The sequence below is a fragment of the Schistocerca americana genome, chromosome 8 (genome assembly GCF_021461395.2).
Source record: "Schistocerca americana isolate TAMUIC-IGC-003095 chromosome 8, iqSchAmer2.1, whole genome shotgun sequence".
Taxonomy (NCBI): domain Eukaryota; kingdom Metazoa; phylum Arthropoda; class Insecta; order Orthoptera; family Acrididae; genus Schistocerca; species Schistocerca americana.
In genome coordinates this window covers 494,898,709-494,918,969 of record NC_060126.1, presented here as the reverse complement: position 1 = coordinate 494,918,969, position 20,261 = coordinate 494,898,709, and the positions used below count along the sequence as shown (strand labels likewise).

At 42.7% G+C, this 20,261-nt stretch overlaps 1 pseudogene; it reads left to right on the top strand.

Moving 5' to 3' along the window:
• The first annotated feature begins 19,407 nt into the window (after window positions 1-19,407).
• LOC124546296 lies at window positions 19,408-19,525 on the top strand (annotated as a pseudogene).
• The last annotated feature ends 736 nt before the right edge of the window (window positions 19,526-20,261 follow it).

Below are 20,261 nucleotides of genomic sequence, written 5' to 3'. Positions count from 1 at the left end.
CGTGCCTTATGCGTATTGCTGTTGTCGTGTAAACCTTGTCTGCTGTCGTTATCAATATCTGGACATCGTCTTTTGCGCATATAACTACCGCTTCCTTGACAGCACCGGGCACCTGGGCCAGCCGAATCTACCGCAGTGTCATGTCTGGTAAGCCATCTTCTCCGCCGATGCCGCGTATGTGTCGCCAGTACACGGAGGGAGTCCTGTCACCCATCCGTTAATTCTCCAACACCTGTTGTATGCGTTGTTCAAGTGGTTTAGACATTCTGTAGATAAATAAATTCATTAAAAATGTATTCTGCCGTTCCGTCGCAGGCGTAAAGCCGTCGGCACACGGACCGTGAATCCGAACGTTGAGCGTTGAGGGTGTCGAGTTTCTGACGTTGTAACGTGGAATAGCACGTTTGGCAGTCTTTCCGAGCAAACGGAGCAATATCTAGCATGTGAGATATTCTTAGCGGCGTTTGAACATTTATCAAAGAGATGGCAGAACGTCTCCTACGTCACATCCATGCCATCTACCTTCGGTGCAGAGTTGTGGTGTGGCGACACACTGGATGTCAGCTGAAGCCAGTACGTATACAAGCAGTTTCCGAGCACCAGCAAACTGAGGAACTATCGAAAACCCGTCATTAATTGTACAATTCATTGCAACAAGATGACGAGAAACGTCACATTCGTCAAAAGACAATTACTGTAACTTGCATATTACGAGGGTATGCCATTTGAAGGCAACACTAAGTTGAGGATCCATAAAAACCGCATTATCCTTGTTACAAGTAATATGGCAACGATTAAATCTTTCAGGACATGTACCTAGATACAGAAAGACTACTGACACTCGTAGTCGCTTCATCTACTATTGTTATAGGTTAGTTACGATTTTTGTTATATGTTCGTGGCTAGCGTCCCACTACATAGAAATATTTTTTCTGACCTTGGCGTTTTTAATATGTTCTGATACTCTCTTATTAGTTTAATATAAATACATACTATAATATTCAATGTTGTATAAAAATAAGCGCGTTCTTTTTGAAGAGTGAGCTTCTTCGATTGGCTTAAATGTCATGAGATATTGCACTGTTTTCAATAGGATATTTTGTCCTTTTTCTATTTTAAGTTTTGTAATTCATATGTTGTAGAGATTCTGCTACTGAGTAGGAACAGTGAACAAGTGAGCATGACATCAGCGTTTTACCAAAGACTATGAATGATAAAATAATGTTTGTCTTATATGGAGAACTATTGTAAATTTGTTTCGCGCTATTTCTAATAGAACTCTTATAAGCCGATGTCCATATTGACTGGGCACAGTACTTTCCTCTTTACGTTATAGGACTGTCAAGGTTCTTGAAGTTTGTATTTATGTGTGCTACAGAAAAAACGATCTGAGTAGTATAAGGAAAAGTACATCTTAATAGACCTAATATACAGTAGGAATTTTGCGCCTATCCATTTCGTAAACAGTGTGATTCGCGCGCCAGATACAGCCGGCAAATACCACTGGAGAGCGCGTTGTGATCGAGTATAGTACGTTGTGGCCCAAGTGCCGTGTGCACAAGTTTCTGAGCGTTCAGCAGCACGTTGAATTCGGCACGCCCAACATTGACGTTAAGAAGCACGGTCCGTGTGCCGACGGCTTAAGTACAGTATTACGTCTGCGGCTGTAGTAGCAGCTTTGGCGTCTGAAGCGTTCACGGCCACCACAAACCTCAAGTGTTCATCAGTTATTTCATTTTGCTCGAACGTCAGTTAAAGCATCGCGAACCAAAGTTCCGCTTCTTCCGGCAGGAACTGTGGCTTTCGTACTGCCATCTCCGGCCCTGTCGTCGTTGCACACCTGCAGTAAACTGCCGTCCGTGGTCTCATTGCTGGGCTCTTGTTGCTCTTATATTGCAGACTGCAACTCCTTGATTTGTCTTTGTAGCTCGTCTTGAATGCCTGCTAACTGTTTTTGCGTATAGGTTAGCGTCGTCCTCGCACCCGACGATACCGATCGACTCTGCATTTTACTGTGTGTATTTCCGTTTGTTTGCTGGTTTCTGGGACACCACTTTACAGTGCTCTATACATGTAATTAATTTCCACACGTACTGTTTCACGAAAGCTGTAACTTTTTTCGCAAAAGGCTGAACCAACATCAACAAGGAGCGAAGTGTTTTAAAAACAAAGAAATACAAATGTAGCAAAGAATAAACAACAGTCTCCATTTTCGTTCACGGAATAAACAACAACGTGCGCGGTGCGCCCAATCTGGTGACGGCGATTCCCACTAACTAAAACATAGGAATGTGTCAGAGATGCTCAGAATTCTGCACTTTGCACACCATTTTCTAGCGTCCGCAACTCCACTGGCGCTCCCTAAATGACAGTATGTAAACTCAAATAACAACAGTGAACTACAATTAAAAAATGAGAATCGATAAATAAATTCATAGCAACCAGAATCTCAGCATTAAAAAGAAAAACGCTGTGACCTTATGCACGGACCTGATTTCAAGTGGGAGAAAACAGAGAGGCTTCATTTCACTGATGTTTAGTCACACAAAAAAAAATAGTTCAAACGGCTCTGAGAACTATGGGACTTAACTTCTGAGGTCATCAGTCCCCTAGAACTTAGAACTACTTAAACCTAACTAACCTGCGGCCGTAGCGGTCGCGTGGTTCCAGACTGAAGCGCCTAGAGCCGCACGGCCACACCAGCCAGCCACTGATGTTGTTTATTCACACAATACATGTGATAAGTTTTAGAATACATTCCATTATGAGATGTATCTGAGGAAATAGTCACATCTACATCGATCCAATGAATTACACCCACGCACTGATAGACGAAAAGCATCGATATTCTTTCATTCCAATTTACCACATACATAGTTGGTAAGCTAACCTCAAGTTTGGTTTGTACGATCCACAGTCAGTTGTAAAGAAATAAAATAAAAAAGGCTATAATTTTTCAAACAATGCTAGACGTTATATCTGCATGCAACGGAGGTGCAATACAGATTACAAACAACTAGTGGAACTTACATCACGTGAGAAAACATAATGCGCCGTTGTGTCTGTAAGTATATAAATCTAACATTCAAATTTCTGGTGCTCCCGAGATTGAGAATAGAGGATGCCATTCATCCTCTCGTCAGAGAGGTTTATTTTTCCATTTTCCCTTGCCTACCAAAACTTCCTTGACCACATAACTATATATACTTTTTTTTAAATTATGGCTTCCCAATGGGAAAGAAAAATGTGTTCGAAAGTAAGACATATCCTACGATGTCACCAAGAAGAACGCCACTTATAACAGTCGCTGGAGTGCAGTAACATTTAGCGACATGATGGTCTAATAAAGGCATTTTTAATAGAGATGTTTCAAGCAGCGGAAACGTTGACTCTCCGTCGCAATTTCTGTATGGTAATTTGCTCATGTCCTCTACTGACACCAGTTTGGCCGGCCGCGGTGGTCTAGCGGTTCCAGGCACGGCCACTTCGGCCGGCTTTCGGCTACAACTGGCGCACCCAAGACACCCATTTTCTAACAAGGCATAGGTGCTCTCAAACAACTGCGTTTATTTATGATTTGGCTGTGATGCTCTTGCAGAATTATGGCATTTCAGGTCCGCCCGTTAACCAAACAACACCCTTTACACAAATCTAAACATGTTTCAGCACCTTTTGTGCCATACTAGCGGGTATTCTTTATACAAGTCTTAACTCTTCAAGATTATTGGGTTACTTGGGACCATCAGTATGCTGCTGTATATTGGTAGCTTGTCATAGTTTCGATATATTCGTTCTGATCTGCGTTCTCATTTGTTGTTGAAATGCACACACAAACGCAATATGGTTTCTTTTGCAGAATTTGACTACCAGGTAACAGTCCTTCATTTTGCGAAACACAGTTTTTATGTTGCTGCAGTGTGTCCAGTCTCTATTGATGTCCACGTCACATTTTTCAGATAAGTCATAGCTAAACTTAGAAGACGTTGTAGTAGTCTGCTGCCAATACATGTGAGCAATACAGGACTGTAGTTTTGCGAATAACCTCTCTTCCTTTTTCATGGATGGGTGTGAGACGAGCTCTTTTACAATGACGGGGAAAAATGCGGTACGTCTTCTCAAGGCGCCTGTGTTAAACCATGCTCAAGCGTAAGCCCAGTTCTGTACAGAAGTTGACGAAAAGTCCGTGAGGCACTGAAGCGTTTTTGAGCCTTATCGATTTCAGCTGCTTCTCAGTGCGACTACTATTGAGCTCTGTGCCACTCGTCTTAGCAACACTACAACTACTGACAGATGCCAACAATTTATAACTTACAAGTACACCGAAGCGCCAAAGACTTTGATTTAGGCATGTGTATTAAAATACAAAGATATGTAAACAGGCAGAATACGGTGATGCGGTCGGCAACACCTTGAAAAGACAACAAGTGTCTGGTGCAGAAACTAATTCATGACAACACGAATGAGGTAAACAATCTCATGTGTATATTAAAACAGCTGGATGCACTTTGAGGCAACAGACAAGTGCCGGAAGGCTGGCGTAAAACAGGTGGCAATAAAGACCGCCGCGTCCACCTTGACTCATACAGAAATAACATGTCGAGAAACCTCAGGGGGCAATAGCACTCTTTACATTGCTAGGTAGCTGACGATTTGCAGGTACCCGAGTTAACTAACAGTTTACTTCCTTTCTTTTCACGCTGTTAGTTCTTCCCTCTTCATTACTCTGAAGTAAAATCTGTCGTCTACCCTTCTTCTCTATTCAAGATAAAAAAGAGAGACAAAAAGGGATTAATTGAAACTAAAGACATACTAACTGAATAGTTAAGCAACCGATCATAGACTATACTTATGTACCACAAAAGATAACATTGCAAAACAAGTACAGAACCTAGGCTATAAGACCTAAAACCATCATCCATACAGGCAGCAGAACACCCCATAAACTACGTGCAGAAACTTTTTATACATGTTATGAAACACACAGGAATTACATAAGCATATATACAGAGAAAACAATCTTCTGTATTTCTTTATTTAGCTAGTTTGCAGCTGACGCACAGGAAGAGGACGGCGCCAAACCAAGTAAGTGGACACAATTAGAACAAACAGCAGGCAATGGTCCTGAGACGAATAGATTAAACTTTATTAGCAACAATTGGTAATTGTTCTGCGAGTTGTTATAAGCAGCGATGTTTCCGCTGCAATACATATGTATTTAGGCTAGGAGAGTCCAGCCACAGTTAAAATGATGATAGAGTTTTGGATCGATCAGAGAAGTCTACCACTCGTATATGATGATAGGGAATAGGAAGGTAATAGGCGACATGACAGTCAACCATACATTTAGGGGCTAATGGGCGAGGTATTTACGCCAAAGCATTATTATTAATTGTATCGTGATGCATAAATGTTACCCATATAGCTAATGAACAAAAAATATGAATCTCACATATGACTCAGACAATAATAAGTACTGAGATACAAATGCATAAATCACATGAGAAAAGTTTGTTTATATTCATAGTGTTTACATGTTGAAGCAGCAAAGTCCATAATAAGCTACAAGCAAATTAAAGCAACAGGATTTGTTTGGCTATTTTTCTCTGTTATCGCGATCTAGGATATCTTCAGTTCTCTCAAAAGACCTGTGAAACTTGTTTGAATCTCTAGCTAAGTTATGAAATGAAATGAAAATAAATCCTGAAACATAAAATGAGAGCTTTTCTCATAACATTTCCATTTTCAATACGTTGAAGAATGCATAAAAAATTGTTACAAAAATAATTCTGAAGAGAATTGAAGACAAGGTGGAGGATATACTGAGTGAAGATCAGTTTGGTTTCAGAAGGGGATTGTGAACAAGAGAGGCGATTCTGGTACTGAGACTCCTTATTGAAAAGCAATTACAGAAAAATAAACCAACTTATATTGCCTTTGTAGACATGGAAAAGACATTTGATAACGTTATCTGGCAAGAGATGTTCAGAGTGCTGAGGAAAAGTGGAATAAAGTACAAAGACTTCCGTGTAATACTTAATTTCTATAAGAATGAGGTGGCACTGATTAGGAACTGTCACAAGGAACAAGAAGCAAATATTAGAAAAGCGGTAAGACAAGGATGTGCTCTCTCTCCTCTTATATTCAATGCTTACATCTAGGAAGCTATAGACCAAGTTCGAGAACTACTGAGGTGGGGATCATAATTAATGGGCAGAAGATAAACATGCTGCGTTATGTAGATGATATTGCTACAGTCACGGAGACAAAAGAAGATCTAGAGGAAGTCTTCCGAACAATGGAAAAAATTCTATGCAATCAGTATGGAATGAGAATAAACAAGAAAAAGACTAAACTGATGATGTGCAGTAGAAGAGCAGAATAAGAACCTCTTAGAATGAGAATTGGAAGAGAGGAGCTGGAAGGGATAGACGAATTTATTTACCTGGGAAGGAAAATCACAAGGGAAGGTAGAAGCCGGAAAGAAACTAGGAGCAGCATAGGAAAGGCCAATATTGCATTTAACCGGAGGAGGAATTTACTCACCAGCAACAACATCAGTCTGAAAATAAGGAAACGTATCATGAAAGGTTTCGTTTGGAGTGCAGCCCTATACGGATGTGAAACTTGGACAATTGGAAGAGTAGAGAGAAGACGGCTAGAGGCCCTGGAGATGTGGTGCTATAGAAGGATGAAGAAGATCAGCTGGAGAACAAATGAAGAGGTGCTTAGAAGAGTAGAGGAAACCAGATCTCTGTGGAGGCACATCCAACCAAGAAGAGACAAACTTGTAGGGAACATCCTACGACGCAACAACATCATGGCAGAAGGATATGTTGAGGGAAGGAATCGGCGGGGGCGACCAAGGATATCATACATGCAACAGATCATCAATGACTTTGGATGTAACACATACGTGGAAATGAAGAGGAAGGCAGACAGAAGAGAGGAATGGCGCTCTGCTGCAAACCAACATCAGGGTTGAAAATTAAAAGAAAAGAAGACGTAAGATAGCGATGCGTCGAGCGCTGTTATTAACTTGAATGAAAGTAAGCGTTGACTAAGATTAGTCACGCCTGATGCGTAACGACAAAGCATTAACATGCGGTGCGAGAGAGCACCGACCGATGAGTCAAGGTTAGGAAAACTAGCCGCGCGAAGAGACAATTCAAATCAAAGCCCTGGAGTCACCATAGCAGTAACAAAGACTTTGTAAATATCATTGTATTATGGTCAGTGCAACATTGTGCATATTGTAAAACCATGTAACATCTACGTTTGAATTTTATGTAAGGACACTTATATGCCGATATAATTTACAGTGCCGCCTGGGGTAGCCACGCGGTCTGAGGCTCGTTGTTACGGGCCGCGCGGTCACACCTGTCGGAGGTTCGAGTCCTCGCTTGGGCGTGTGTGTATGTGTTGTCCTTAGCGTAAGTCAGTTTAAGTTAGATAAAGTAGTGTGTAAGCTTAGGGAAAGATGACCTCAGCAGTTTTGTCCCATAAGATCTTACCACAGATTTCCATATTTTTAATCTAGAGTATATATGAATTATGTGAAAGTAAGCAATACACATGGCTGGCCTAGTGCTGGCATAAGTAAAAAAAAAAATGTGGAAGTTGTTAGGTAAAAGTGTACAGCACTGCGCTGATATTAGATGAAGAACGTGTATTTGTTAAAGATGGACAGCATTGCGCCGACAACATATATTGTTTAATTCCTATAATATATAAAAATCAATAACTGTAGTGAGTGTTTATGAGGAGATTTAATGGCCCAGGTGCCGATATTTACTGTTGAACAAGAAGACTACAGAAAATTTAAAGGACAGCTACGTGCTCAAAATCATAAATGATATTTTGTGGTAAGAAGTTCATGGTGTAATGTGTGTTTACTTAAGGTTCAAAACGGCTCTGAGCACTATGGGTCTTAACGTCTGAGGTCATCGGTCCCCTAGAACTTAGAACTACTTAAACCTAACTAACTTAAGGGCATTACACACATCCATGCCCGTGGCGGCATTCGAACATGGTTAGCATTACTAAATCAATGATTTTGGTTAATTGGAATGATATTTTTAAACAACAATTTCCTAGCAACAATTTCCATGAATGAGAGAGTAGGAAAGTTACTGACAGACTGGAAACATCAATTTTTTTTTTAATTTGGGGCAAAATTTTCTCATTTCAAAACATGTCACTTGTCCTCGAGACCTGGTCAATTTTGGAAGCCAAAGAAGGAAGTTGATGTGTTATATTCCAGCTGTGGCCGCCAGAATTCAATCTTGCTAGAAGCTCCCCTTGATGCAGCTTGATATACGTGAAGTAGCATATAGTACAAAAGTGGAGTTAGGTAAAAGCGGCAAATGGTACAGTATGTACCATTCCCGTGGGAGAATCCGCGAGTTCTACTGAACTTTCTTCTTATTGGTTGCCCCATTCGGTGCCAAAACGCCTAGCTTCTCTCATTAATTATATATATACTTTTCATTGTATTTAATCCAGTTTTCAGTAGACAACCTCTCATGGTTTCCCTGCGAGCCTTCCGTGTTTGTTTATTAAATTTCACTATTTTTCAGAAACATGAGAGTAATGATATGATATCCGAAGTGCTTCGGACACCTTCGGGTCGCTTTGGCTCGCCAGGGTGACGAAGTACTTTGGCTGTGCTAGTCACTCTGTTTCGGGTGTTCTTCAGAGCCGGAACTGTGTGTCTGTTTTGCACGGACATGTCGTACTCTGTATCGGAAGTTGTCAGGAAAGTTACCGTACTATAAAGAAAGCTATGTCGATTGCGTTGGAAGGCACTGTAAAAAGGGATATTTTAAAATGTAAACAAGCGTGATACATTAATACGAGGTTTCACCTGCCATCGTTGTCGGTACTACAGATCTTGTCCTCTGCAGATACGGAGACTAAGCTGGGCAAGTGGCATCCCGCAGAAAAGCACGAACACAGTTTCAAGTTCGAGATGACAGCATAGCAGCCTCCTCCGAAGACGATCCCACGACCGACGAGCGGCCTTCTGCGCTGGAGACACAACGTAAGAAGACGACAGGTAGGTGGAAAGAACGGTTAAAGACCCTTATTCGATCTCTGCAGATCTCTACAGATTCCAGATCTGACTTCCAACACGACAACGTATAATTTATACTTGGAAGTACAGAAAGATCTCTTGTACGGCGTTGGGTGTCAAGATTCAGAGTGAATAATTTCGTCTATGTACGTAGGTTTTCTGTAAACACAGAATGTATGTCTGTTACTAGTTTTAGAAATTGATAATTTCATGAAGTTAACAGAGTTATTCTCCTCTTCTTAGGTATTTGGGCGACGACGCCGATGTCGTTAGTGCTTGTCTTTAACATCACTAAGATGTTATCCGTATAACGTTTATAGCAGACGACTTCAGCTTTATAGCCCTGTCTCTGATTCGGTTAGCCTGCAGTGATCGCAGCCTATCAGTCGTCTCTCGATATGCTGCTTCCCCTTTGCTTCATTGCGCACTGCATACGTCACACAGATCCTCTGGGAAGTAGCTTTTATAATTTTAAATGGCATCTCATTATTATACCTTTGTTTAGAACTTTTTAAATTTGTATTTCTGTTTATGTCCATTTGCATTATGCATTGGCCTTGTTGCGTCCACGGTTTCTTTGGTACGCCCCTTTGCCACTAACTGTTTTATCTTTTGACATGTCATCTTCATTCTGCTGCATATTTCACAGACATTTATTTGTTAGTAGCTACCTTTTATAATTTAAATTGACATTTATCCGCCACGCGGGATTAGCCGAGCGGTCTATGGCGCTGCAGTCATGGACTGTGCGGCAGGTCTCGGCGGAGGTTCGAGTCCTCCCTCGGGCATGGGTGTGCGTGTTTGTCCTTAGGATAATTTGCGTTAAATAGTGTTTAAGCTTAGGGACTGATGGCCTTGGCAGTTAAGTTCCATAAGATTTTACACACATTTGAACATTTTGAACATTTCTGATATTTCTCTGAGGATCCATGCAAGAACTCTACCTCTTTCTTGAAGTGCATTTGAATATACACAGTTTAGTATTGTGCAGAACGTCTTTGATCGTATATCTGATTGTGTATCACGCCACAGCAAACTGCTTTCGGGCAGCAACATCTATCGGGCACGCCTCATTGTGCTACTTGTACCGTAGTGGTAAGCACAGTACGCCAGCGACGAAGCGACGTTACAGACATGAATGTTAACCACTTATCATGATTTCACTCTGTGGGAAGATGCCATTTATACCTAAATAATTTATCAGTTTACTCAGTAATTAAGGCAGTTATGTTTGCTGCTTAAATTTTGATTAATAATCAGCATTGGCGGCCGAAGACTTCCGGCATAAGAAGTCACCCTCATTCAGCCAACGGCCCTGTTAAATAGGGCGGAGGAGCGGACAGAGGTTCAGGGCACTCTCTTGTCCTAGGGGTGGGAAACTACCCCTAAAGGCAGAAGAATCGACAATGATCAAAGGCATGAGGATGCAGAAGGCAACGGAAACCACTGCGTTAATGATACGTAACATGGATTCAAAGGACATGTTGCCAGTAATAAAAAAGTGTCATGATGGTCTCTCCGTTGACAAAAGATTCCGGAATAATTCCCCACACGGATCTTCGGGAGGGAACTGCCAAGGGGGAGTTGACCCTGGGAAAAAGACTGAATAACCAACGAAAGGAAAATGTTCTACGAGTCGGGGCGTGGAATGTCAGATGCTTGAACGTGGTAGGGAAGCCAGAAAATATGAAAAGGGAAATGCAAAGGCTCAATATAGATATATTCAGTGAAGTGTAATGGAAAGAAGAAAAGGACTTCTTTTCAGATGAGTATTGGAGAATATCAACAGCAGCAGAAAATGGTATAACGGGAGTAGGATTCTTTATGAATAGGAATGTAGGGCAGAGAGTTTGTTACTGTAAACAGTTCAGTGATAGTGTTGTTCTTATCAGAATCGACAGCAAACCAACACCAACAACGATAGCAAGCTGAAGATGAAGAGATAGAGCAAGTATATGAGGATATTGAAAGGGCAGCACAGTATGTAAAGAGAAATTGGCGAATGAAATGTAGTTGTAGGGGAAGAAGTAGAAGAAAAGGTTACAGGAGAATATTGGCTTTGGACTAGGACTGCGAGAGGAGAAAGACAAATGAGTTAAGTAATAAACTTCAGCTAGTAATATCGAATACTCTGTTCAATAATCACAAGAGGACGAGGTATATTTGAACAGGCCGCCCGATACGAAAGATTTCAGTTAGATTACATCATGGTCAGGCAGAGATTCCGAAATCAAATACTGGATTGTAGGGCGTACCCAGGAACAAATATAGACCCAGATCACAATATAGTAGTGATGAAGGGTAGACTGAAGTTTAAGACGTTAGTCAAGAAGAATCAATACGCAAAGAAGTAGGATACAGAAGTACTAAAGAATGACGAGATACGGTTGAAGATCTCTTAGGCTATAGATACAGCAATAAGGAATAGCTCAGTAGACAGTACCGTTGATGAGGAATGGACTTCTCTAAAAAGGGCCATCACAGAAGTTTGGATGGAAAACATAGTACAAAGAACGTAACTGCGAAGAAAGCATGGGTAACAGAATAAATACTTCAGTTGATCGATGAAAGTAGGAAGTACAAAATTATTACAGAAAACTCAGGAATGCAGAAACACATGTCGCTGAGTAATGAAATAAATAGGAAGTGCAGGGAAGCTATGACGAAATGGCTGCAGGAAAAATGTGAAGACATCGAAATAGAAATGACTGTAGGAAGGACAGACTCAGCATACAGGAAAGTCAAAACAACCTTTGGTGACATTAAAAGCAACGGTGGTAACACTAAGAGTGCAACGGGAATTCCACTGTTAAATGCAGAGGAGAGAGCAGATAGGTGGAAAGAATACATTGAAAGCCTCTATGAGGGTGAAGATATCGCCGATGTAATAGAAGAAGGAATAGGAATCGATTTAGAAGAGATAGCGGATCCAGTATTAGAATCAGAATTTAAAAGCGCTTTGGAGGACTTATGATCAAATAAGGCAGAAGTGATAGATACCATTCCGTCAGAATTTCTAAAATCATTGGGGTTAGAGGAAACACGACTATTCACGTTGGTGTGCCGAATGTATGAGTCTGGCGACATGCCTTCCGAGAAATCATCATTGACACAATTCCGAAGACTGCAAGAGCTGACAAGTGCGAGAAATATAGCACAATCAGCTTAACATCTCATGCATCCAAGTTGCTGGCAAGAATATTATACACAAGAAAGGAAAAGAAAATTGAGGATGCGCTAGCTGATGATCAGTTTGGCCTTAGGAAAGGTAAAGCCACAAGAGAGGCAGTCCTGACGATGTGGTTAATAATGGAAGCAAGAATAGGGAAATATCAAGACACATTCACAGGATGAGTCGATCTGGAAAAAGTGTTCGAAATGGTAATGTTGGAAGATGTTCGACATTCTGAGAAAAGAAGGGGTAAGCTATAATGAGAAACGTGTCATATACAACATGTACAACAGCCAAAAGGGAATAATGGGAGTGGACGACCAAGAACGAAGTGCTGGTATTAAAAAGGGTGTAAGACAAGGATGTAGCCTTTGCCCCTACTGTGCAATCTGTACATCGAGGATGTAATGACGGAAATAAAAGAAAGGTTCAGGAGTGGAATTAAAAATTCAAGGGGAAAGGATATCAATGATGCCATTCACTGGTGGCATTGCTGGCATGATTGAAAGTGAAGAAGAATTACATGATGTGCTGAACGGAATGAACAGTATAATGAATACATGGCATGGATTGAGAGTAAAACGAAGAAAGACGAAGGTAATGAAACACAGTAGAAATGAGAACAGCGAGAAACTTAACATCAGGATTGATGGCCTCGAAGTAGATGAACAGCCAGCAAATAATTGAGGATGTGGGTTGCAAGTGCTACTCAGATGAAGAGGTTAGCACAGGAGAGGAATTGGTGGCGGGCTGCATCAAACCAGTCAGAACACTGCTGACCAGAAACGAAATGTCTGCTAACCTTCCATAAAACGCTGAAGAGCCAAAGAAACTGGCACACTTGCCCAATATCGCGTAGGGTACCCGAGATGACTCAGAAGCTACGCAACACGATCTGGAATTGACTCGACTAATGTCTGAAGTAGTGCTGGAGGTAATTCACACCATGAATCCTGCAGGGCTGTCCAAAATTCTGTAAGAGAACGACGGGGGTTGACATCTCTCCTAAACAGCACGTTGTCAGGCATCTCAGATATGCTCAGTGATGTTCATGTCTGTGGAGTTTGGTGGCCAGCGGAAGTGTTTAAACTCAGAAGAGTGTTCCTGGAGCTTTTCTGTGGGAATAATGGACGTGTGTTCTGCTGGAATTGCCCAAGTCCGTCGGAATGCACAATGGACGTTATGAGACAGGATGCTTGCGGAAGCGCCACCTGTGACAGTCGTATCTTGACATATCATGGGTCCCATATCACTCCAACTGCATACTCCCCACAATATCATAGGGCCTTCACCAGCTTGAGCAGTCCCCTGCTGACATGGAAGGTCCATGGATTCATGAGGTTGTCTCCATATCTCTATACGTCCATCCACTCGATATAAACTGAAACTGGACTAGTCCGATCAGGCAACATGTTTCCAGTCATCAGCAGTCGATGTCGGCGTTATCGGACGAAGGCGAGTGCACAAGTGGGCCTTCGGCCCCTAAACTCCATATCGATGATGTTTCATTGAATGGTTCGCACGCTGATACTTGTTGATGGCCCAGCATTGAAGTCTGCATAAATTTGCGGAGTGGCTGCACTTCTGTCACGTTGAAAGTTTCTCTTCAGTCGTCGTTGATCCCGTTCTTGCAGGATCTTTTTTCGGCCGCAGCGATGTCGTAGATTTAATGTTTTACCGGAATCCTGATGTTCACGGTGCCCTCGTGAAATGGTCGTACGAGAAAATCCCCACTTCTTTGCTACCTCGGAGTTGCTGTGTACCATCGCTCGTGCACCGATTATAACACCACGTTCAAACTCACCGAAAGCTTGATAACCTGTCATTGTAGCAGCAGTAAGTGATCTAACAACTGCGGCAGTCGCTTGTTGTCTTATACAAGTGTTACCGACCGCAGCGCCGTGCTGTACTTGTTTGCGTATCTCTGCGTTTGAATACGCATGCCTGTACCAGTTTCTTTGGAGCTTTAGTATATGTATATTAAGGTGCAGTTTGTAATAGTTGATAACCCACTCTTACGTACGCTTTTTTCTTAAAATCCCCTTTTCTCTTTCCAGATCAATCTGAGGAAGACATAATGATTCAAACCGGCAAATGAATGACAAATGTTTGTTATGAGAGATTTTCGTGGTACCCACTGAGTTTCGATTGTTGTCGCCTTTGTAATGACTATGTCACACATCATAACATTCTACCATAAATTTCAATTCATAATAGAGGCTTACCAGTTGTACAGGAATGAAGAGGTCAAGGAATGAATGCTCCCTACGGCACAAATAAGTACAGGCATGGATTTGCGGAATTTCTGAAAATTTTACGCAGTTATGGCCAGCAGGTAGAAGTTAAAAGAGAGATAGGCACATGGGGCACTGGAAATGTTGTTATCAAGCAAAGGGGTGGCGAAGCATATGTACGACACGGCTCGCAGGTGAGGAAGCACAACCTGGCGGGCACTATAAACAAATGTGGAGGTTGCTGTGCAGTAATCAGGTGTAACACCGCGCACTGAGGTGCTACGAAGAACCTTTACATTGCAGTTACAACAACGCTTAGCAAACTCTGTACCGTGGCGCTGGCATTATGATGATTAAGGAGCACTCCAACCGTGCTCTCGAAAGAGTACGTCAGTGGCGTAGGAAAAAGATTGTAAATAAGGAAGCCCAGAGGCTCAATACATACAGTCGTATAGTAATTCAGTCCATAGCTGGAAGTGGAGGATACGACAGTTGGTTCAAATCGCTCTGAGCTCTATGGGACTCAACTGCTGTGGTCATAAGTCCCTAGAACTTAGAACTACTTAAACCTAACCAACCTAAGGACATCACAGACATCCATGCCCGAGGCAGGATTCGAACCTGCGACCGTAGCGATCGTGCGGTTCCAGACTGTAGCGCGTTTAACCGCTCGGCCACTCCGGCCGGCGAAACCACAGTTGATTAAGTGGTATCTGGTGATGGATTTCGACAGCCAACTGGACCGCTGAATCAACCGTCGAGTTCTGTTGTACGGACGATCCACAGCCGCCGCGAGACGTGCGAGATTCCTGGGCGCTACATAAGGGCGAGGAGCATGGGGGCGGCCATATTCCGCTCTCTGGATGACGTCATCCGAAGGACTGTAAAATGTCATCCTCAAGGGTAGGACCGGGGCGCGATCTCACAACCTCCTGGATCAGAGGCTGTCCTCTCTGACTGAGCCACTCTGGACAGGCTGACTGGAGCTTCTATGGCTCTGGCACAACGACGGTTGCCGGCTGTTTCCCCCTGACGCCCCTCATAGTGATCAGGAGTAGCACTTGAAGGGAGAGCCAGCTGCGCTCGAGGTGTCTGCAGGTTCTGGTCCTAACGTTTGCACTGACACACAATCAAATGCCACGCTGCCGTTGTCTGGATCAGCTGAGGCACTGTGTATTCTTCAGTGGAATAGAAAAGCAAAATTTCTTTGTGTATGTCTGCAGGGCCCAACATGATTCACCCATCTCTCCCAAACCATATGTCTCAGCCATTGTTTTTCATTCCTTACTGAGGTGAGAGGGGAGTGGGGGAGAGGAGGGTGGAGGGAGTGATGGGGTCGTAACAGTTTGGTGTCAGAGTGGTCGTTTAACTTACCAACACAACAAGTTTAACAGGAAAGTGTACGTCCACGTCCAGTACTGAGGTTTTCTGAGGGAATACGTTTTGGAAGGTGGTGAGTGAGGCAGTGGCACTTAACGTAGGTTCGGTGGCGTCAGCTCGGCACAATGTAGTGTAATGCGACTAGTTTTATTTATGTTATGTTTGGTGTTTGCTCTCGGTATCAGAGTTAATTGTGTGAGCTAGGGTACGCGATGTTTACAATTAATTTTGTGAAGCCACAGGAAACTTTAGGCTTACCTTTGCTAGAGGTAATGGTGGACATGATAATTTAGAGCCAGCGAGATACCCATTTTCCAGTTTGTCTTAGCATGATTTTCCGTGTGCCAGAACTGTAACAACTACTTGCTCTCTGTGTAGGCGAAGTAGTCATTTAGCTAGTAGCTGTATTGAGTGTATGAGTGTAGGTGGAAGATGATTCGCTGGAAGAATTAACTTGTCGTTAGATTTTTGAGGCAGTTAAATGGAAGGTTTTTTTTTTTCATCTGAATTAAGATAGAAGCAGAGCATGCAGAATGGTGGAAACACGGGCTACTAATACCGTGGATGCAGTTACTGCTTTAACTTAGCGAGTGCTTGCGTTGACTCAGGAACTGGAGCACGAGAGGCAGGGACATTAGGAACTTAACAGTAAGTTAGAAGCTGAGAAAGCAAATCACGTTCAGCCGAAATTTGAGTCAGGTGAAAATAAGTTTGTTTTGAGAGTGCACACATAGAGGAGGTGTACAGGGTGTTTATAAATGAATATCGGGGTTTTAACGCTTTATAATATTTATTACATTAAACTTACAGTTATAAATGATACGTCAAATGAAAGAGCAACTCTAACAGTTTTACCAAGAACCTTATAAATGTTCACTGGCATAGGGAAGTACGTGATTGGTTGAACTTCACTGTACCCAAGCGCTGGATAGGCCGCAAGGGGCCAGTGACAGGGCTTGCTTTGCGTGGCCTCCACGTTCACCCGACCTAACGCCATGCGATTTTTTCCGTTGGGGCGTCATCAAGTATCGTGTGTACGTGCTTCCGCTACCAGCAGACCTCCTTGAATTAAGAAACCGGATTGAAGCAGCTGTTGCTACAATCACTGAAGAAACACTTATCAACGTTTGGGAAGAACTCGGCTATAGACTTGATGTGTGCCGTGTGACAAATGGTGCTCACATTGAACATTTATAAGGTTCTTGGTATAACTGTTTGAGTTGCTCTTTCATTTGTCATATCATTTATAACTGTAAGTTTAATATAATAAATATTATAAAGCGTTAAATCCGCGATATTCATTTATAAACACCCTGTATATTGCAATAAAGCAAAGAGTTGATCAACAGATGTTCGCTTCTGAAATCAGGTGTTATAGATGTAGCCGGGAGGAGAGTATAAGGAAGGAGTCTAAACAACCAGAGTGCTATGCGTGTAGTGGCGTACGTCACCAGGTACCTAACTGTAGAAGTAGGTAGGAAAGGTGGGAAGCACTCACAATGGAAGCATCTGTTAAACACAAACGGGAGTGTTTCAACCATCGGAAGGCAGTCCAAACAGACCGTAACATCGCACACGTTAGTGCACAATGTTTAGTGGGCTTGGAGACTGGCATGAAAAAGAGATTTTTGCTAGACACAGGGGTGCATCCGTCCGTTATCAGCCTCGACCTCATGGAAAAGAGGGGAGTGGGGCCACCACGGTGTGAGTTACGTGGGATTGTCGATGGTAGTGTGGTATCCCTGGGTACGGCAGTGCTGGAGCTTCCCGTTGCGAAAATTAGGTTCAGGGAACATACTGTCATGCATAGGAGAAGGTTATTCACTGATTATTCGGTTAGACGTTCTCAGCAAACATCACTCTAGGGTTGATCTCTGGCGACGCACAGTGGAATTCAGTGGGACTTTGTTTCAACATGAGGAAACCGTTGCAGTTGAGGCAATGGCAGAGGCTAACTTGTCATGGGGCTGAAACCAACTGAAATGCGTTCGTGTTCAGCAAAAATCGATTAGCAGAGTAAAATACCAGCAGGTACGCGGACGGTAGTATGGCTTTCAAAGGATACCTATTTGCCGAGAGAAACATTATGTGTGGTTCAACCACTCTTAAGCAATGAAGAGCTGCATAGTTCGCGTTGTCTTGTTCCTAGGAATTTGGCGCAACTGTGACAGTAATGAGGAACGAATGAGTCCAGCTATTGCGGATGACTCTGGCAGAGAGGAGGTTGCTCTGTCAAAGAGTGCAGCAATAGTCACTCTGGAATCTTGGAAGGAGTTCGACAGGTCAATTCTAGAGAAATCCAAAAGGCAAATGCCGACAAGGGAGTGTTACGAGGGAAAGTGGATCACTTGAAGTGCAATGATAGAAGGACTATGGAAAACTTGCTGTGTTTAAGTGACCTATTTTGTGCAGACAAAGGGTAATGAGCAACCCCGGTGATACAGTATCATATACCGAGAGGGGATAGCACACTAACTTACTGGAAGCCATACCGTATAACAAAGTATCTGCGACCATTAGTAGAAGAGTTTATGGGATCATAGAACTGAGTGATGGCCCTTGGAGGGCGAGTACAGTAGTTGCGCCGAAGAAGTCGGTGGACGGAACAAGGAGCTACAGACTTTGCCGTGACCACAGATATCTAAATGTACGAACCATTTCGGCTGCTTATCCCATTCCAAACATCACGGGGACTTAGGATAATCTGGACCAGGATCGGTTCTTTACAAAAATGGCTCCCAGGAGTGGGTAAATCAATTAGAAGTGATACCTGATGAAAGGCCAAAAACTGTGTTTACGTTATCGTGTGGCCACTTTCATTACAAGCGCATACCATTTGTACTAAGGAACACACCGACATCTTTTAAGGGTTGTTAGATGGGGTACTGAGAGCATAAAGCCAAATACTTGTATCTAGATGACGTTATTGTCTTTTCAGAGGATTAACCGGAGCGTTTGAGCATGTCTTTATTAGACTACATGCGGCGGGGCGGGGGTCCGTTCTCTTCGTATTGTTACAACATTCACACCTGCCTCGACAGACTTCTTGTCTGCTAACTGTCTCTCTATTCTGTCGTAATAGGTACCATCAGGTTGGTTTAAACCTAATACCTATCAGATAGAGGCCGCAAAACTCTTGTTAAAAATCAATTCCTGAAAGTTCATGATAAATATCGGACGTTCGGGTTCTACCTTCCTGTAGCAAGATGTTTAAAGTTCTGTTGACTACTTATTGCCACTAAGACTCATGAAATGGCTATCAAGTCCGTTATTTACGCCTGCACTAATATCGGCTCTGCAAGTTTACAGTTGTAAAGATGTGCTACACAGAGTCATACCAAAGCGGCCAGAAATTTATCAAATTCTGCCTGAATATTCACGACCTGAAAAGTCACTGACCCAAAATTTTACGTGACTTAAACATTCGCCTGATTCAGTATCCTCCTTTGCAGGAAGTGCTTGCCATAATATTTCGCCACAAATGCGAAATATGCTACACGGGTTTTCTAAGTTCGATTAGAGTATTTCACACGCGACTATCATTCATGGCCAACGACCTTGCCGCAGTGGTAACACCGGTTCCCGTTAGATCACCGAAGTTAAGCGCTGTCGGGCTGGGCTAGTACTTGAATGGGTGACCTTCCGGTCTGCGGAGCGCTGTAGGCAAGCGGGGTGCACTCAGCCCTTCTGAGGCAAACTGAGGAGCTACTTGATTGAGAAGTATCGGCTCCGGTCTCGGAAACTGACATACGGCCGGGAGAGCGGTGTGCTGACCACATGCTCCTCCATATCGGCATCCTGTGATGCCTATGGGCTAAGGATGACACGGCGGCCTGTTGGTACCGTTGAGCCTTCATGGCCTGTTAGGGAGGAGTTTTTATCTTTCATACGAAAACACATAAAAAACGAACGCTAAAATGCTTCCCTCTCAAGTCACTTTTTGTCAGCGAAAACCTAACCGAATTCCCGCTTTACATACTATTTGCGAAGGGTGATCTAGTGTGATGCGTTCGGTAAAACTTCATGAAGCGGCTCCCCTTGGAGTTTACTCGTATAGACAGCACCCCTGTCTTCTCGCGGAAAGCTCTCCATTCTGACTGGCTTTTGATCTGGATGGCCAACCAGAATATCCTTTGTAGGTGAGTCTGTGGAAAAATCCTCCCTCATACTATCACAATTTCTGAAGCAATTTTACGTAAGCAAAATATTAGTTTACTTCATTAAATTTATTAATAAATCAAATTATGTATGAAGTAACCGCAAAATTAAATAAAAAAATTATTCCGTTCCTAACTTCTTTTCTGGCTGTCATTCTACAAAATCATGTTTACTCAAATATACGTCACTTGACTCGTGAGTTTTCGGAGGATTTCTTTTTCACGTGTTGGATTTCACGCAGATC